At 40.1% G+C, this 17,885-nt stretch overlaps 1 protein-coding gene across 1 annotated transcript in view; it reads left to right on the top strand.

Annotated features, from left to right (window-relative positions):
- Positions 1–261: 261 nt before the first annotated feature.
- The window catches only part of LOC309365082 (histone-lysine N-methyltransferase SETMAR), a 307,480-nt gene continuing 289,856 nt past the window's right edge, over positions 262–17,885 (top strand). The window contains exon 1 of the mRNA XM_081903222.1: positions 262–265. The gene's annotated coding sequence lies outside the window, so the exon portion shown is untranslated. The remainder of the gene's footprint in view (positions 266–17,885) is intronic.

The raw sequence follows: 17,885 nt of genomic DNA, 5'->3' as shown, positions 1-17,885 counted from the left end.
TCATCCCAGTTTCTTTGTTAAGTAAATAGCCTAGTCAGGCCTGTTAAATAAGTTCCGTAATGTCAGCTAAGGCAATATATTGTGTCAGAAGCAAATAGCTGGGAAGCCTTCTGAAAGATGAGCAGAATGGGGGCAAGCTTTTTGGTGTTATCAAACTGTGCCTGACAGAAAACAAAGAACAGCCTAGGAACAGCTGGTGTGGCCGGGTGTTGCTGCTCTCCTGACAGCAGCATCACTGCTTCATACCTGGACAGCGTAGGGTTAAGTCAGAGTAGTGGTGGAGTTGGGAATGAATGAGCACTCTGTGGGAAGAACAGCATTGGTGCCACAAGGGTCCCTTCCCAGCCCAAAGCTCATTGTTGCCTTGTCAAAATAAGCAGCAGCCATCCTGTGTCAGAAAGGTGGCTCTGCAGCATTGCCCAACCACACTGGCTGCTCTTTGGACAGTCCATACTGGGACCGGAGCTGAAAAGCGATGGAGAGGCCCAGCTTGCTCTCTGTGCTGGAGCCAGTGCTGACACATTGGGAAGCCCGTCTAGAAACCAAATCGGGGAGCGTTAATGCTGCAGACCTTCTATCTTAGGCTCAGCCTGTGTGTGTGTGAATAAAACCCTAAATCACAGAAAATACCAGAAGCCTCCAGAGGCCATCATTTCAAGGAAGCCAAAGCTAAGGGATGTGTGGAGAATCCTGGGATTTCTTTTTAACCACTCTGAGATTGGGCTGCACATTGTATTGTAGAGTTGGAATCAACACAGCTAGATGTGTCCAGTCAGTCTTTAGTCATGGCTGTAGCTTTCTTCCAACTTCTTCAATTTCTCTTGGCTATATTCTGCGTAATGTTTCCTCCTATAAAGTTCATCTGGAGAAAGAAATGTGGGCCCATTAATTCCAAGGAAGGCCCACATAATTTCCCTACAAGCACCTACATGTTTGTTTCTCCCCTCAGTGCCTTGGATTTAGACTAAGAAAAGCAGATGCATAGTCAAGAGTTGACTAGGCTAGACCTGTCAGGATTGTGTCTGGGCCTGCCTGGTTGCGACCTTCCATATCCAGAAACCCTGAGGTAGTTCAGCAGAGGAGGAGAAGGTTGCAACGCCATGGAGCAACACCACAGGACAGGCTCCCCAACAATATATATTTTTTCCAGAGGTTTTGGAGGGCAGAACTTTGGAAGAGGTTAATGTCAAGGAAATCTCATTGTGGAACGTAGTTATATCATAAAGAAAAATAAAATGCCAGCTTTGACGGAATAATTCTTCAAACATTTTCAAAGAGCTGGAATTGTATGCAGTCACACACACACACACACCCTTTTAGAACTAGGAAAGCGTCAATGGTTATCTACTTTATAAAAACCATATGTCAGCAGCAAACTCTTTAATCCTGTGGGAACTGACCCAGAAGAATCCATCTGCTACTGAATAATTAAGACTGAAGATAGACATAATATAGTAGAAGGAGCTCATGGGGCTGTGAATATGCCACCCGCTCTCTTTTTATATTAACATCCATCTCTAGCATACCAGAGAATCAACTGCCTATATGTCGCTGTTACTCTTCCCAACCTCCTCGTCTGCTTTCTGCCTTCTCCTCTTCCTTTGGCTGGAAGACAGCAACCGACTGCCAGGTATCTGGCACAGTAGTGGTGAAATGTACTCATATATATATCTCAGCTGGGGAAAGAGAAACACTCAGCAGCAGTGAGTGGGCACAATAGCAAGCAGTTAGAGGCAAGATCCACGTATCAGAAGCAGGCCTCAGTATAAAGATGGGTGATTCCTGCAGTGCATTCCTTCAACTTAAGAAGTCTACAGATTCTTCCTCTATGGAGCACAACTGCTGTAAGGTACCTTAATACCAAGACTGGCAACCCTTTGGACAGCATGGCTGGGGCTGATGGGAGTCACCCAAAACATCTGGAGGGCATTAGGTTGGAAAAGTCTGCCACAGAATAGCAAACAAAACACGGAGCATTAAAATAGACAGTATTTTAATGTATGTGAACCTTGCTGCAATCCTATTGCACACTTTCTTGGAAGTGTGTATGTATAAGCCAACGTGGATGCTTTCGCCGCCATACTTTCTTCACCACCATCAGTCTACACATGTGTAAAAGTTTGGTTCCATTTACAAAAGGAGCAATACCAGCTCCTTCAAAGGGTGATACCTTTATTGATTTCCCTCACCCAAGAACATACTTGATAGCATAGGTTGGAGTCTACAGTGTTCAGCAAATCTGCAAGTTGTTGGCAGCTGTCTGTCTCAAAAGACAATGGCAAGTGTGCTGCGGCTCTAGAAACTGGTAGCTTGTAACTGCTGCCTCCTGTGTTGTTTTTGCTGTGTTAGTAGCACCAAAATGACCTCTCCAGGGCACAAGCCTGGGCAGTGTATATGGAGGTCCTGGGCTGCCCAGATGACAAGACTCCCCCCTCAGCCTCGCTGATGTGGTTGAAAGGAAAACAGAACAATACGTTTGGCACCAGCTTGGCTGCTGGAGTTGCCACAATGAGGCAGACAATATGCCATCCTTAGGAACTTCACTCCAGATTTGGGTACGGTTCCCTCCTTAGTCCTTTCTTTTCCTGAAGATGACTCGCAAGGCAGCAGTTACAGACTTTTCCTCAGGATTTACTCTCCAAGTCTTTCTCATGAATGAGGATAGCTGCAAGGCAGCGGAGGGATAGGATCAGAGTTTTCCTTCTCCTAGATGGGCTACTTTCCCAGGTTGACAAGCTCCATCTACTCCTCATTTCCCTCTCCTGGCTTTTCCCCAACCTTTGAGCTGGTCGAGAGGGTGGGGAAGCTATATTGCACAGCTAAAAGTCATTATGCTATCATTTATAACTGTCTAACGGGATACTGCCTATAGGCAACCCACTTCAGATCTATAAAACTATTTTTTTTTTATAATAATAATTTTTAATGATTTTCAAAACATACAAAATACACAAAACACCAAACAAAAAAGAAAAACACATACATCAAAAACAAACATCAACAAACAAAATTTGACTTCCCCATACCTCCCTTTCACCGCATCCTTGTTTTATCCTTATTCTTTAACAACCCTTCGATCAATTTTCTAATCAACTCTCTTCAGATCTATAAAACTATTGCCCCAATTCAGCAAGCAAGGAAGACCCATCTATGGAAGCACTGAGGATGTGCTGCTGCTGAGGATGTGATCTACATGTGGGCTCATTCATATTGGGATGCACACCTGTCTTGCAATGCTCCTCCACAGGGCCGTCTTTAGCATATGCACCACCAGGGTGCAAAGATCCCGCCCAGTGCCCCCAAATATAGTTTCGCCCCCAAATTAACTTTATTATGCTTATGTCACTATTATCATTATCATCAGTGCGCGCCTCCAAAATGAGTTTTTTTGGTGTGTGTGTGTTTTTTTGTTTAAAACCAGCTTTTCTAAAGAAGACAAAGAACACATTGGGAGTCGGTGTAAAGACTCCATGCATGCACTTACGGTCGTAGGGAGGTGTCTGAAAGATGAGATGGGCAGGCATTGTGCACATGTATGGGAGAGCCATCTTGGGCAGCCTTTCATTGTGGGAGCAACCTTATTTCTGGAGGAGCTAGGAGGGCCCTTGCAAGCGTGCATATACGAGTTCTTCTTGGGAAGGTTCCAGAGTCTGTGCGCACTCCCATCGCTAGATGGGCACGTTCTCTTTCTGTCTGTCTCTCCCTCTTTCCTGTCACTCTCCCTCCTCCCGGCTTTGGTGAGCGAGACTTTCCAGAGAGCTCTTTCCCCCCTAAATTACTGCTACAAAGCACAGTCTTGTTAAAATCTATTTTGGAATGTATTTCTAATTACTCCAAAATGTGTTTCTCGCTTAGCATTCGTTGTAAAATGAAGAAAAAATGCAGCTCGCAGAAATCATAGTGTGTGCTCTAGGCGCGTTTTTGCGGAAATGGAAAACTAAAATCGCGTGCTGAAACGCATGTGTAGTAGAGTCCTAAGTCCTAAGTAGTTAGTCAAAGAAAATGATGACAATTAGCGAAAATAAACATTATTTTTTTTAACAATTTCTCCAAACAAATTTGAACTGTAAGTGATAAAATTAAAATGCAATTTGCAATGTTTCACACAGGGTCAGCTGCCACATAGCAGTTCAATACAATATGTTTAGGCAGTTTCAGCGGCGGGTGCCTGGAGCCCCCCAGAATTTGGCACCCAGGTGCCCTACACCCCTTGCACCCCTGGGTAAAGACGGCCCTGCTCCCCCAGGCCCCAGTGAACTTGCTGATTGTTCTTTCTATAAAGCATCTCCACTCTGGACCACTAGTGGCTGCACATGAGCAAAATAAGACAAGAACCCACAAATTATCTTCTCCCTTGGAACACATTAATCCTGCCTACCTTTGAGATAAACTCTGTGACAGCCAATAAAACTGAGCTCTCTGAAACTATTATCTTTGGGAGGGCCAACAATTACACCGCTGAGCCATCTTCTTTACTTCCTTCAAATGAAAAATGCATTAATATAATGTGGCCAATGAAAGATTTATAACTCTTTTATGTACTTATTTCCATACATCTTTTCAGTTGCATCTAGTGAGTAACCTTATATATGTCTTGCCAGGTAATTGGCTTGTATCAAAGACAAGCGTTTTGGGGTTTCACCATATAATACGGTTTTTGGGTTTTTTTGTTTTTACAGGGCTACACAGAGATTTGATAGTGATGTAGGGATTTCTTGCCCAATAAAAAAAGAGCAAGAATAAGGGACGGAGATGGAAAGGAGAAAAATTAGCAATGTTATTCTGTTACTATAGTGGCAATTCTATACACACTTATATGGCAGTAAGTGGTATTGAGCTCAGTTGGTCTTGCTTCGGAGAATTGCACTGTGTGTTGATTGTAATATCCTATCGATTCTCCAAAAATAAACTGTATTGGTTAAAGTTTCTCTCTTGCTCATACAACAATCCTTTGACGTATGCTTGAAATAATATTCATTGTAGTCATTTAAAATGAATTATTTGTTTGATGTGATACTGAATCTTACCATAAGTTCATTGATCTTTATCATCTGGGCTATCCATTTCCCTCATATTGCACATTTATTTAGTACTGGGATTTCTAATCTGCTCTTTGCTACAGGGCCCAAGGACAGGGTTAATTTAAAAGAACAATTCAGCATAATATGAAGTAAAACATTTATTAGAAACCCCTAATTCAAGCATTCTAATAATCATACAGTACAACACTGCAGAAAGTTAAAATAGCTCAGTAATCAATCTCCATTAAAAAAATATGCAGACGTCCCCACCCACAGATGGGATTTAGGCATGCTATTTTGTGTAAGTTAACTTATAAATGGTTTAGGCACTTTATCATCTCATTCTTTCCGAATTCTGTTTGGATTCATTGTCAAATATAGCAAGTCAAACAACATTTCAGAGTGTTATGTTGTTGTGAAGAGTCACTGTATAGGAGCCACATGGCTGAATGAGAAGTTAGACAGAAGATGATTGGCACGATCTAGCATTTCGTTAGGTCTGAGAATGACTGTGGTTGTGATTTGGCATTAACTGGTTAATATCAGCTCCAGCATCTTCCTGGATCCATTACTGTGCTGTATTTTTGCAGTGGCCAAGAGCACTTTTGGCAATCTACTAAGAAGTGTGCCTCCCTTCAGTCTGCTGTGGGCCTAACAACTATACTTCACATCTTTGTTGTCTCACATATAGACCACTGAAATATATTTTGGGTGGGACTGTCCCTAAATACTTCCTTGGTGCAGAACATGGTGACCCACTGCTCAACAGGAGCATGGAACCATCTAAGTACAATGATCTGGCATCTAGTACAAACTGGTTTTCTTTCTCAGCTCTTGTGGGTGGGGTGGCGGATGTGTACATTGATAACCAGTGGGAGAGATTGCCTTAATATTTCTGGTAGCTGTAGACTGACATTTTTCAAAATGGACTATTTTTAACCAAGTAACATTTCCATCACAATAGAGGGTAGGAACTGGATGGGGAAAGGGGAGGAGGGACCATCTTTGGTTTTAGGTACCCCTGGCTATAGGGCGATATATAAATGAATTCAATAAATAATAATACCCATCAAACTGGCAAACTTAAAAAAACAAACAGCAGCACAGATATAAAGTGATATCTGATTAATCTTAACTAAACCTCCCCAAATTACTAATGTCTGCACTAACAAGAGCATTTCAACACGACAGATACTGCTACCTGATTAAAAAGAGAAGAGTAATGCACACGATTTTAGTGTCCAAAGCTGAATGTTTAGTTTATATAGTTAATTTAGTCACTTCAGCAGTTCAGTCAGGAAGAAAGCTCCAGAGGGATAATTTATCATTATTTGTCAGGTCCCCAGAGGCAAATTCCTTTGAAGGGCAAAATGTGAGCAGGAGGGCAGGAATCAAACACTGTCCAATTTTTGATGCAATATTTTTGGTCTAATTTGCAGCTGTTATGATCAGGGCATTTTCTACTGCTAATACTCCCAGCAATCTTGCAAAAATCTATAAATGGCAAACATCAATCATTAATTTGGCACCACCTAAGAAAGACATCAATATGGTTCTTTTCCGTTTTCAAAATGTCCTGCTGGATGTGCATGTCTGTGAGGGAAGAAAAAGAATATTCTTCTTCTTTTTCAAAGCAAGCAATGAAAAAGAGTCATCACTTTTAATGCATCAAGCTACTCTTTGAAAAATTCTTCAATGAACATAATGGGAAGGCTGAATGGAGCATAAGCCACTCTGGTATTATTATAAATTTGATGCCACTGAGTTACACAGAGGTGCTGACAATATGGACTTAAATTCGAAGCCAACAACAATCAGAGTACAGATTTCCAATAATGCCAGTGGCCTTTTGATAGGGCTTAGCAAATTAAAACTTACTTAAAGACAATTTCCATGCACTGGGACTATGCAGTCATCACATCAATGCAATCTATCATCTCAGACTAGTCCCTTGCCTATTTTAATCAGAAACCAACCCCATTATGGTATTACAGAAAGCAGAAATATAATGTTTTTTTTAAACCATTTTCTCCATGAATTCCATTAACATTTGCACATACTTATGCTTTATTTTTGCTCCCTTTATTCACACCAGCTAGTACCTTACTTCATGAGCAATTTAGTGAATGCATAGGGAAAGAGAACAAGGCATTTGGGCTTTGAAATGCTAATAACAATACATTCAGAATGTCAACCCCCCCAAACCTTTTCATCTTCTTGAACATCTGCTCTGACCCTTCCACCAAACCCACTGGATTCAATTCTTTTCATTGGGCATGAAGCTCAGCTATAGATGTTCATTATATTGCCTAATATTCTTATGTGTGTGAAATGCCTTCAAGATTTAGGACAAACAGGTTGTCCACCAACAAGCCAATGACTATAAAAATGGTATCTACATTTTGTTGTGTGGATACCTGATGAAATTGGATTGTTTGGTCCAACCCCAATATCTCCCCTTCCCTTGCATGCTTTCAGTGCATGATAGGATTTATATGACAATATACAGAGTTACTTAACAAATTCAGCAACCATTATCTTTGCCCATTAAAGATATGGGCTGGGGCTGATGAGGGCCAGAGTTCAACATCAGGAGGGTTACAGGCTTCATATCCCTGCACCAAGAATTGAGCAAGACTAGTGCATGGAAGAAATATGAGTGAAAGAAAATATGAAACTGCTGAAGAAAGATATTTGTTATAGGCAGTGTGACCCATTATATTAGTGCCCACCTGATGACCTTGTGGATAAACATGGTTTTACAGAAATAATGTAAAAAAGAGAGAAATAACTCAATTTATGAGCTCTACACATCACTGCCAGTCATTATTTGAAATGATTCTTTTACACAGTGTATGAGGAAAGCTAACAAGCCCTCCTTTGGAAGAATTTGCCATGCAGAGGGATGTAATATTATCATCTTTTTGCACACTTGAACTGGATGTTCATACTACTGCTTTGTTTGGTAAGAGTAAATCTGAAATGTTATGTGCTTGGTTATCTCTATTATGTGACAATTAAATGTGATCGCAGAAGAAGTGTTGCAAAGTACCAGTCTCTTTATGGGAAACTGTGAAGATATGTAGCCTGAATATGTTATGATATGGCCATTGCATGAAGAAAATTGCCACTGCAATTAGTGTCAATAAACCATACAGTATCAGATGCCGTTGATGAATGCTGTGTAGTATATGGTACAACAACAACAACCCTATATAAATACTTTACTGACTGATAGTAACTATGGAGAGCTGCATAATTTAATTTACAAATGCAATGTAGTTTAGAAGTGTGATATAATGTTAGAAGTTTTAAAATTGCGTTGAAATAACATATTGTTTTTCTCATTAACATTATATATACAAAGGTCTCTATTTTTAATACGCATACAGAGATGTATTTTTTTTATTGTATTGTACTTCATTGCGTCCTAAGGCAGGAAAAAACACAATGATTTCTATGCAAATTAGTTCCATTTATTAAGCGTCTGGACATGGAGTTTTATTTTGAAATGTAGTTAAAAATGCAAGCAACAAGAAAGAAGAACACCACACAACAATCCAATAAGATCACTAATTAACGTCTCTAAAAAGTTATATCTACTGTAGCACCCATTACCTTCACAGAAATGTTACATCTATTTAACAAATCCACAAGCAAAGATTTCTTTCCAAGCCTGTGCCTGCATTCTTGCTGGTTATCTTTGCTCAGACAAAATCTATGCAATTACTTGGAGAAGAATTACTTTGGTGGGAGAGAGAAGCAACCTTTAAAGGTCTGTACAACCCAATAATTAAAAGCCCCGTGATGAAAAACTGAGCATCGGAAGAGGCAAGCTAGGAGAAAGGACTATATTTCTTCTGGGATGAATTTACTAGACTACGAATGGCCTTGTAAAGAGTAAATTAGATAAATCACCAGGAAACATACAATAATAGGCACACACTATACTTGTCAGAGGAGATATGTTAAAGGGTCATTAGCTTTTTATTAGCAGAGGAGGCAAGAAAATACTTTTACTTTTTTTTTTAGTTCATAAAATTGAATTGTTATCGGGCAGAGCAATCCTATATCCTCGTTATACTAGGGGCAGATATACATCACTGCTACACTAGCAGAATGCCCACTTTAACCTATGCATACTTAGTCCTGGAGGGGAAAGCAGCATAAAAACAGCACACAAACCCCTGGCGTTCTTCAAAACAGCCAAATTCCAAATCTGGCCCTGTGCCAGATCCTTTACTTTGGTCTCTAGATGTTACAGTTCTGAATGAAGGGAAAGGCTTCTTGACCTTAGTGTACACACATGTACATAGTGTTAAACAAGTGTGTTCCTATGTTAAATATAGGGACTAGGTCCATGTATTACTCAAAGGTAATCTCCCCTGCAAGCATTCTCCTGAAATGCCACCTTTTGTAGCCAGAGCCAGGCTGTGCTGCATTTGTCTGCATATGTGTGCAAGAATGTGCAGCTGGATGAGTCAGTCACCTTGACTCATTATAAGATCACTTCTTCTTCCTGCAGACTGATAAAGCAGACTGTAAGGAAAGTGAAAGGGACATGAAAAGTAGAATAAAATTGAAAAAGTAAAAAGCTTGACGTTCTGTGGTGCATTCATTGTTAAATGATCAATTGACAAGTAAGCAACAGCAATGTTTAAGAGTACCAGTGACAAAGGTATATTAAATTGGAGTTTAATAGTTTCATATTTTGATGACACATCCCCGTATCTTTTCCAGGATTTCTGTTTGGTGCTGCTATTTTCTCCATTGATGCAGAAGGCAGAAAGATCACTCTATGTGTTGGTGCATGAGGGTAAAGTTGCAGTCTTCTAATCTCGCAAAATAATGCTTTTAGCTCTCAGGAAACAGCCCATCCGTTACTTTAAAGTGATCAATCCAGTTCATTCCATATCCCTGGAACACACCAACTCTGTGAGACAAAAGTAGGCTGAACATCAACATGCAGCCTAACGTGGAGTGAGAGTTGCTTGAACACACATTTGCTGAGTTTTTTGAAGACAGAGAAAAGGTGTCCTTTAGAGATTTGTTTGTTTCCCCCGTAGAGAGGCACCTGTTGCTCTTGTTTTAAGAATTCAGGCACCCAATGTAGACAGGAATGGGGAATGTGTGGAAAGATAATGCCAACTGCCCAAAGTTGTGCATTTAAACAGAAAGGACAGTCACCTTGCTGCTTCCAAGAAGTCATGATTTATATGGACGGCACATAATTCATTTACGAAATTCACTAACCAAGAAATTCGGCAGTGGCCCCTAGCTTAGAAGGCTTTAAAAAGCATTAGGTAGTATTAAACTGCAATAGCAGTCCATAGTATGAGAATATAATGGCTAAAGAGACCTTCTGCTTTGAGAAGCATAATATCTGTGAGCATGAGAGAGACAAGAGACTAAGGGTATCTTTGTCATGCCCTGCGCTGAGCCAACTAGAGGCACCTCAAGGGAAACAGTATGCTAGATTTTAGTCTGAACCAACAAGCAATCATATGTTCTTACAGCAAATAAGATCCTTAGGGGAAAAAGAAAGAGAAAAAGATGGCCTGCAGAGTATTATTATTTTTTAAGACAAGAGGCTTAGCATCTTTCCAAGCTCCCCTTAGTTCAGGCAATATAGATATTAAAAATGACTTCAACTATGTTCACCCGTAAGAAATAATACATACAACTCATTAGGCGGATTCCTCTGTCTTGCTGTTGATATTTAGATTAAGAGTGTGCGCCCCCATTATAATTGAATACTGATCACTTTTCCAAGAACTTCATAATTTCTGGGACAAAGAATTCATTTAAATGATGTCAGGTATGATAAATGGAGTTTTAATTACATACAGTATTACAGGTCTTCTTAGACTTTATCAATATTAAGCCTGCATCCCTGCCCCTTCCTCTGACCCCCGCCAATGGCAATTTTATTTTAAGTGCTCAGTGAACAGGCATCGGGTTTGCTGTCAGTAACCTCTTTCACTTGGCCCTTGTTTCCTAGAATAACCATTTCATCAAATATGCTACACATTCCTCACTTTACTAAAATAGGCTGCCAGCCCCATCAGCTGCTGGGGCCAACAGGTGCTGTGCAAAATTGACAAGAGGTTTTCTTTTTCTTGCATGCCGCTATATGTTCCATGCAAATCTTTGCTTCTTTGAAGTTTTCCGTTGGGAATTAAATTGGCATCAGAGCCCCACGAGCAGGGATAGGGAATTGGATCCGGCCACTGGACCATGTCCAAAATTGACCTATATCCTCCATGACCCAGTTTGACAGGTGAGCTAGACCTCCCAACTATCAATCACCTGAGTGATCATCACTCTAAGTATGCTGCCAATTCTTCCTTTTGGGCTTGAATTCATCACATTTTGAATTTATCACATTTTGCTCTTGCTGGGCAGGGTGACAGAAAGACGTGTCAAATTCAAGAAGTGCTAGGACTGAAGCTGCAACTGGACAGGAAGGATTCTTCCTTTAGAATTTGGTGGCACAGGTTCACTTGTCCAGCACCTAGTGTCATATGACATCAGGTAGTGTGCAAGTGGCGCAGGCTTCCCTCCATAAAAATCCCCTCATGGGCCAAATGGGGAGGCCTGGAGGGTTTAATCATGGCAAACATAATCTGAGAATGTTACAGATAGGTAGCCGTGTTGGTCTGCCATAGTCAAAACAAAAAAATTCCTTCCAGTAGCACCTTACAGACCAACTAAGTTAGTTCTTGGTATGAGCTTTCGTGTGCATGCACACTTCTTCAGATACTTCTTCTTCAGGTATCTGAAGAAGTGTGCATGCACACGAAAGCTCATACCAAGAACTAACTTAGTTGGTCTTTAAGGTGCTACTGGAAGGAATTTTTTTGTTATAATCTGAGAATGTCAGCCTCTCACCATATCCTAACTCCTGTAGTTCTACTTGTTTCATTTTTAGGCAAAACAATTCTAAGGACAGACACTTAAGCAGTCATAAACTGCCCCTCTTTCAAACTCCGTTCACCATCTGAGTTAGCCAAAGACTGGCAGAGGGAAATTGCGTCTTTAAAACAGAGTTGGATTTTTCTGCTGGCGTAAATTCTGCTGGGTTGCCAGGTCATGTTACGACTTGAGTTGAGTTAGGATTTGGTGGCATATGTCCTGCTCCCCTGCCCAGTTCCAACCCTGACAATCCTCCAGAAAGCCCATTTTTCAGGGCTAATGCCATCATAAGCTTCATTGGTCTCAGCTCGCTGGCTGAGTCAGAATGAGGGATTTATGCAGGGATATCTCCAGATGAGCCAGGCTGTGGAGTGGACAGTGGCATAGCCCTGGTGTGTCAAGAAGCAGCTGCCTGATCTGGATATCCCATTGTAGTTCTTGAGTTTGGATTATGGAACATCTTCTCCAGGCAGATTTGTTTTTGAAAGAATGTTCTTCCTTTCTCCAAGCTTTATTATTATTTTTATTGATATTTTTCTTATGAATGATTTATCATTTACTACCTGTTTCAAGAGGTCTTGTATCTGTTTTGTGGTTTTTATTGCAAAGGAGAGTGGTTTTTTATTGTTTACTGAAAGCTTCCTTCAGTGGTGGAAATGTTTGTTCTAAAGCTTGTAAGTCAGGTTGCAAATCCTATACCCACAGATCTGTGAGTATTTCTCACTGAACTCTATGGGGCTGACTTCTGGGTAGACATGCATAAGATTGCATTGCAAAGTAAGTAAATGGATACAGACCTTTAGCACTACATACCAAGGGATCCCAAGAAAGTTCCATTACAATATGCCTCAAGTACCTTTGTGATTAATTTTATCCTGAGGTCCTGGAGATATTTTTTTTTGGGGGGGAGGGGGGAGCTATATAGAAAAAGATCCCATTGTTTATTCTCTAAACACATCTAGGGATTTCAGAGAATTTCAACAGCATGGAAATGGGAACAGAAATTGCCCATGTCTTGAATGGAAATCAATCCAGTGAATAAGATTAGTTTTCACTGTTGTTGCTGTTTTCAGTCCTCAAATGATACTTAATGACACGTGACTTTTTCCTCTAATTTGCATTGTGTTCCCTTTGCTTTTAAATGGATGGTGTGTGGAATAATGCGATGCTAACATAAATAATTGCATAATTAATTATGTAAAATTTGTTGTAGTGAGATAGTGAGATATCCCTCCCCCAAGCTGAGCTGCAGTAGAACAGAAACAGAGCTGGGTATGATGAGTATGGGATGCTTTTTTACATTCCTGTTTATATCCTAATAGAATATTTTACCAAAAAACAAACAAACAAACAAACAAACAAACCTCAGAACAGTTGGAATCTGCTCTTTGCAGTCTCTTATGTTTTATCACACAGTACAGAAGACTTGCTATACTTATAATTAGAAAAAGCACCTATTTTTTCGTGGTCCCTGCAATTCTATGATCCCTGGGAGGAGAAAGCAGGGACCATAGGGTTTTTGGGTTTCCCTCTCAAGGGCAGAAAGAGCAGTCCCCCCTTGTAAAAGGAGATTTGACTTTGAAAGGCCCTTCCACACCACTGCAGAAACCTCCCCAGGATTAGCCTCTCCATTGTTCAAGCTCTGAAGTGGGAAAAGGCTTCACGGAGGCATGCTAGGGAATGTATCAGTGGGTTGCCGGGGAAGTCCCCATTGGGCCCTACAAATGGGGGGGGGACACAACAACCATGGAGTTGGGGTATGGATTTCCATCCTATTGGGAACGGTGGGAGGGATATTGCTTTGGTTAAAAACAACAACACAAAAGTAAAAGGAGTGCAAGACTTCCACTCCTGTATATCATTTCCACCCCACTGGAGTGAGCTGAATGAGGCAGTTTGATTGCTTTCAGTTTTCTCCTCCATCTTCCCACACCTTTAGGATTTCCACCTAAAGGTGTCATTTCAGGGCAGAGTCAAAATTATTAGCACATTTGGACATTTTTGGCAGGGTTGAGAAGGGCCTCTTTTGCCAATTTTTAATGGACTGCCTATGAAAATATCCACCTACTCATCTGTCTTGTCTTCTTTAGTTATTATGCCGTTCATCTAAATAGGACTGATTTGTCCTTTGTAACATAAATCACCTCACTAAATATTATTAGCTACATATTTTTATGACATGATCCCATTTGCTGGGAAATCTTGTTCACCGGCATTGCGTCTTATTGCTCCTTCTGCGTCATTCTGCTTGCATTGTTTTTTGCCTCTTCCAGGATTAGTCTTTGTAATGTCATCCTGCTCAGTATATGATCACCGATTCTTTGCTTCTTCTCAGTGCCAACTCGAATGGGCTGCGTAGCATTGTGAAGTCATTCTGCTGGCTACAAATGTGGGAAGCGCTAACATTTAAAGCAGTCACTATGTACTTAGTGGTCTTAAAAACAGCAAGAGCAAAACACTGAAATTTAACTATCTAATGAAAAAACTATTAGGATATCCAGTCGCACAAGCTTCTGTTTTCTTCTTGTTAAATTACATGAATGGCTTTGTTAAAAATAGAACATGAAGAAACAGCGTCCTATATGGCCACTGCTGTGAGGGTTTTATATGCAAATAGATGGATATTACAAACAATACCATCTGTAAGGGAGTAGTCAGAAAAATATGGTGTTTCCCTTAATGGATAAATTCATAAATTTCATAAAGATACATAACAAAGGACACAACAGCCTGGCCTGCATTATACATTTAAATCAGAATTATACCACTTCTCCCAAAGAATCCTGGGAATGGTAGATTGTTAAGAATGCTGAGAGTCGTAGAGAGACTATACCCTGCAAAGAGCTACAATTCTCAGGGAGCTTTAACATTGTAGCTCTGCAAAGGAACCGGGAAGTCAGAAGGCAACAGCTTCCTTTCTGCTGAGTCCTATAAAGAAAACATAAACACTAAGGAGGAGGCTGAAAGCCTGTGCCACCTTTTGGACTGGTTGTAAGTAAGAAGCTAGGCAGTTAGGGGGCTGGCTGCGTTTGGTGGGGCAGTGCCCCACTTCCTCTAATGGACCAGCTTCCACTGGTGCTACCTGAAGCAGGTTGCTTCACCTTTATGCATGGCAGGGCAGGTCCTCCTCAGTATCCTCTCTTTCTGGCTTTTCTCTTGTGAGCATGAGGTTCCCTGCTCCTCCATAGGGCAATTGAGACATTGCTCTGTCGTAGGCGTGCGGTTCCCATAAAACGTCATGTCATAACATGACAGCTCCGTTCAATTAACACACACTTGGAATTGCTAGCTAATTATTCTTCAGATCTTTTGAGGGAGAGCTGACTAATTTCACTCACTGCTTAAAGACAACTGCGCCGAGCTATTAGTCCTTGATGCAGACAGTGCAAACACCGCTGTTGCTTGGCACAGCCTCAGAATACATTATTGGCGCGGAATCATATCACACGTACGCTCAAATCACCTGGTGAAAGTTTTCTAAAAGCGAATCATAATAAGATTTGTGCAGCCAAGCCACATGTGGAAAAGGGGGGCCTGTGGATTGCTTAGTCACTGAGGAGAGGAAGCTGAGCAGGTCACTGAGGTGATGTACTCAGCGGCTGTGGAGGATAATGGAATCTGTCACCCTAGGCAGAGGTATTTGCTTCTTAGACAAGCAAAAAACTAGGATGGAAAAGCAATTCACTTGCCCTTCAGGCCTGAGAGAAGAAGCTGCTTAGAGGCACAGAGGGAAGAGGAAATCAATGGAATAGTGGAGTGAATAGCGGAATGAAAGAAATAATAAAAAAGAAGAAGGGAGGGGGGGAGAGAAAACAATTCCCTTCTCACTTGTTGACGGTAATCAATGGTGAATGTGAAGTCTGTCGCTTTTTAAAAATTCATTTAGCTGAAGGATTTTTCCTTCCTAGTGATGACATTTCAGAACACTCCTTTATTCAGCTGTGAGTCCAAGTATTTATACAAGCCCTGCAAACTGTCAAGGAACACACATTAACGACAAAGAGAAAGAAATGAAACAATTCAATGAAAGGTTATCAAAGTGTGTTCAAACGCGCAGAACAGTGCAAGAAGGGGAAATATGCCTGTAAAGCAGAAGCCCGCGAATATGAATTCTGACTAGGACATAAGGTCATAAAGACATTTATGTGGAGTTCAGGTGGGTATTCTTTTTTTAACCATTTACAAACAAAAAAAACCTACAGGGGGGGGATTCTATAAAATTGATTCTGCGAAATTTGCCTTCCCTTTTTAAGCTTTATTAATAGGTCAAATGCAAACTATGGCCTTCCTGGCAACTCACGCCTCCCAATGGAGTGGCTATTTCATGTCTCCTTGAAACAGTCAAATTTTTACAGTATTTTGGCTGGTATTGTTTTTCTTTACAGTCATCGCTTTGTTTTCAGTCATGGATCCTGTGTTGCCTGTATTGTTTTTGATAAACCAATAAAAACATTTTTTGAGAGAGAGAGAGAGAGAGAAAGAAAGAAAGAAAGAAAGAAAGAAAGAAAGAAAGAAAGAAAGAAAACTTAATTTCCCCACTAATATATATATATATATATATATATATATATATATATATATATATATATACTCTGAATGCTAAAAACCTCAAAAGCATTTATATATACAATATGTGTTTTGGTGGAGTTGAAATTCAAGATGTGTGTGGCTACTTAGACATCATCTTAAAAGAGAAAATGCATCAACAAAAAAACGGGGGAAAGAGAACACGAATTAACATATACTAATTTATAGAGATGCACTTCTAGAGAGAATTACTATAATTTAAATAAAAATATTGGTACCAGAAGACCAGTGTGCCTGCTAGGGATGGAGGAGAAAGTCATTCAGTTCACATTTAAAGATGCATCTATCTCATGCACACTTTCTGAAACAAAATTTTAAAAATTCCTTCACGAACGCTCATACCAATAACAAACTTAGTTGGTCTCTAAGGTGCTACTGGAAGGATTTTTATTATTATTATTTTGTTTCGACTATGGCAGACCAACACAGCTACCTACCTGTAACTAACACTTTCTGAAACCATACATGGACCGAAACAAAGCCATCCTTCAAAAATCACACCTCCAAATTTTACAGTACAGTTCTCCAACCAAGCAATGTGTTCAAAAATGCACATATAATGGTAAAGTATACATTAAAATGCACAGGTTATTGAAAATAATATACAAAAAGCAAACTATTGGGAAATTTTATTTGTAAATAAGTATACATTAAGGAAAACTGCATACAAAAAATGTGTGTATTAGGATAAAAGGCTAATGAATTTGCATGGGATTTTAAAAAAACAAAAACCCAAAAAACCTTGCAAACTGATTTGGAAATGTAGAGAACTTAAGATGTAGTTAGGCATGTATACATGCTACAATAATGTGGTGAAGTGTATAAAATCTAGTGCTTGAAAAGTTCATTAAAAAAAAAACTAGTTCAAGTTCATATCCAAAAGTTCATGTCTGTCCAGAAGAAATATTTAATTCTCAAAAAGTTCATATTTGGCTACACACACACACACACACACACACACACCATTCAGAATGTTTCGAGACACTGTGCTGAAGCATAGGGTCCAAATCTAAATTGGGGCAACATGCAAGTAATAAGATGTCTGACAGACAGAATTGCAACAGATGGAGGTTTCCTCACAGTTGTATTTGCATACTAGAAAAGCAAATTTCTTCAGCAATAAAGATACAGGAAATGCCTCACATTCCTTCCTACTGGTTGCTTAGCAACAGTGACTAAGCATCGTTAGCAACAGCAGCACTTCCACATCTGCCTAATAAGTCTTAGAATGTTGCCTCCACAGTTTGCTTTCTAACTTTCTTATGTATTGGATTGATATTTATTTTTAATGAAAGTTAAGAGTCTGGGCCTCCTGCTTAGAGGTGGGGGCAGAAGTAATGTGAAGATGAACTAGAAATCATT

Source organism: Podarcis melisellensis, assembly GCF_964234715.1.
Source record: "Podarcis melisellensis genome assembly, chromosome: 2".
Classification (NCBI taxonomy): domain Eukaryota; kingdom Metazoa; phylum Chordata; class Lepidosauria; order Squamata; family Lacertidae; genus Podarcis; species Podarcis melisellensis.
This window is presented reverse-complemented; position numbering and strand designations above follow the sequence as displayed.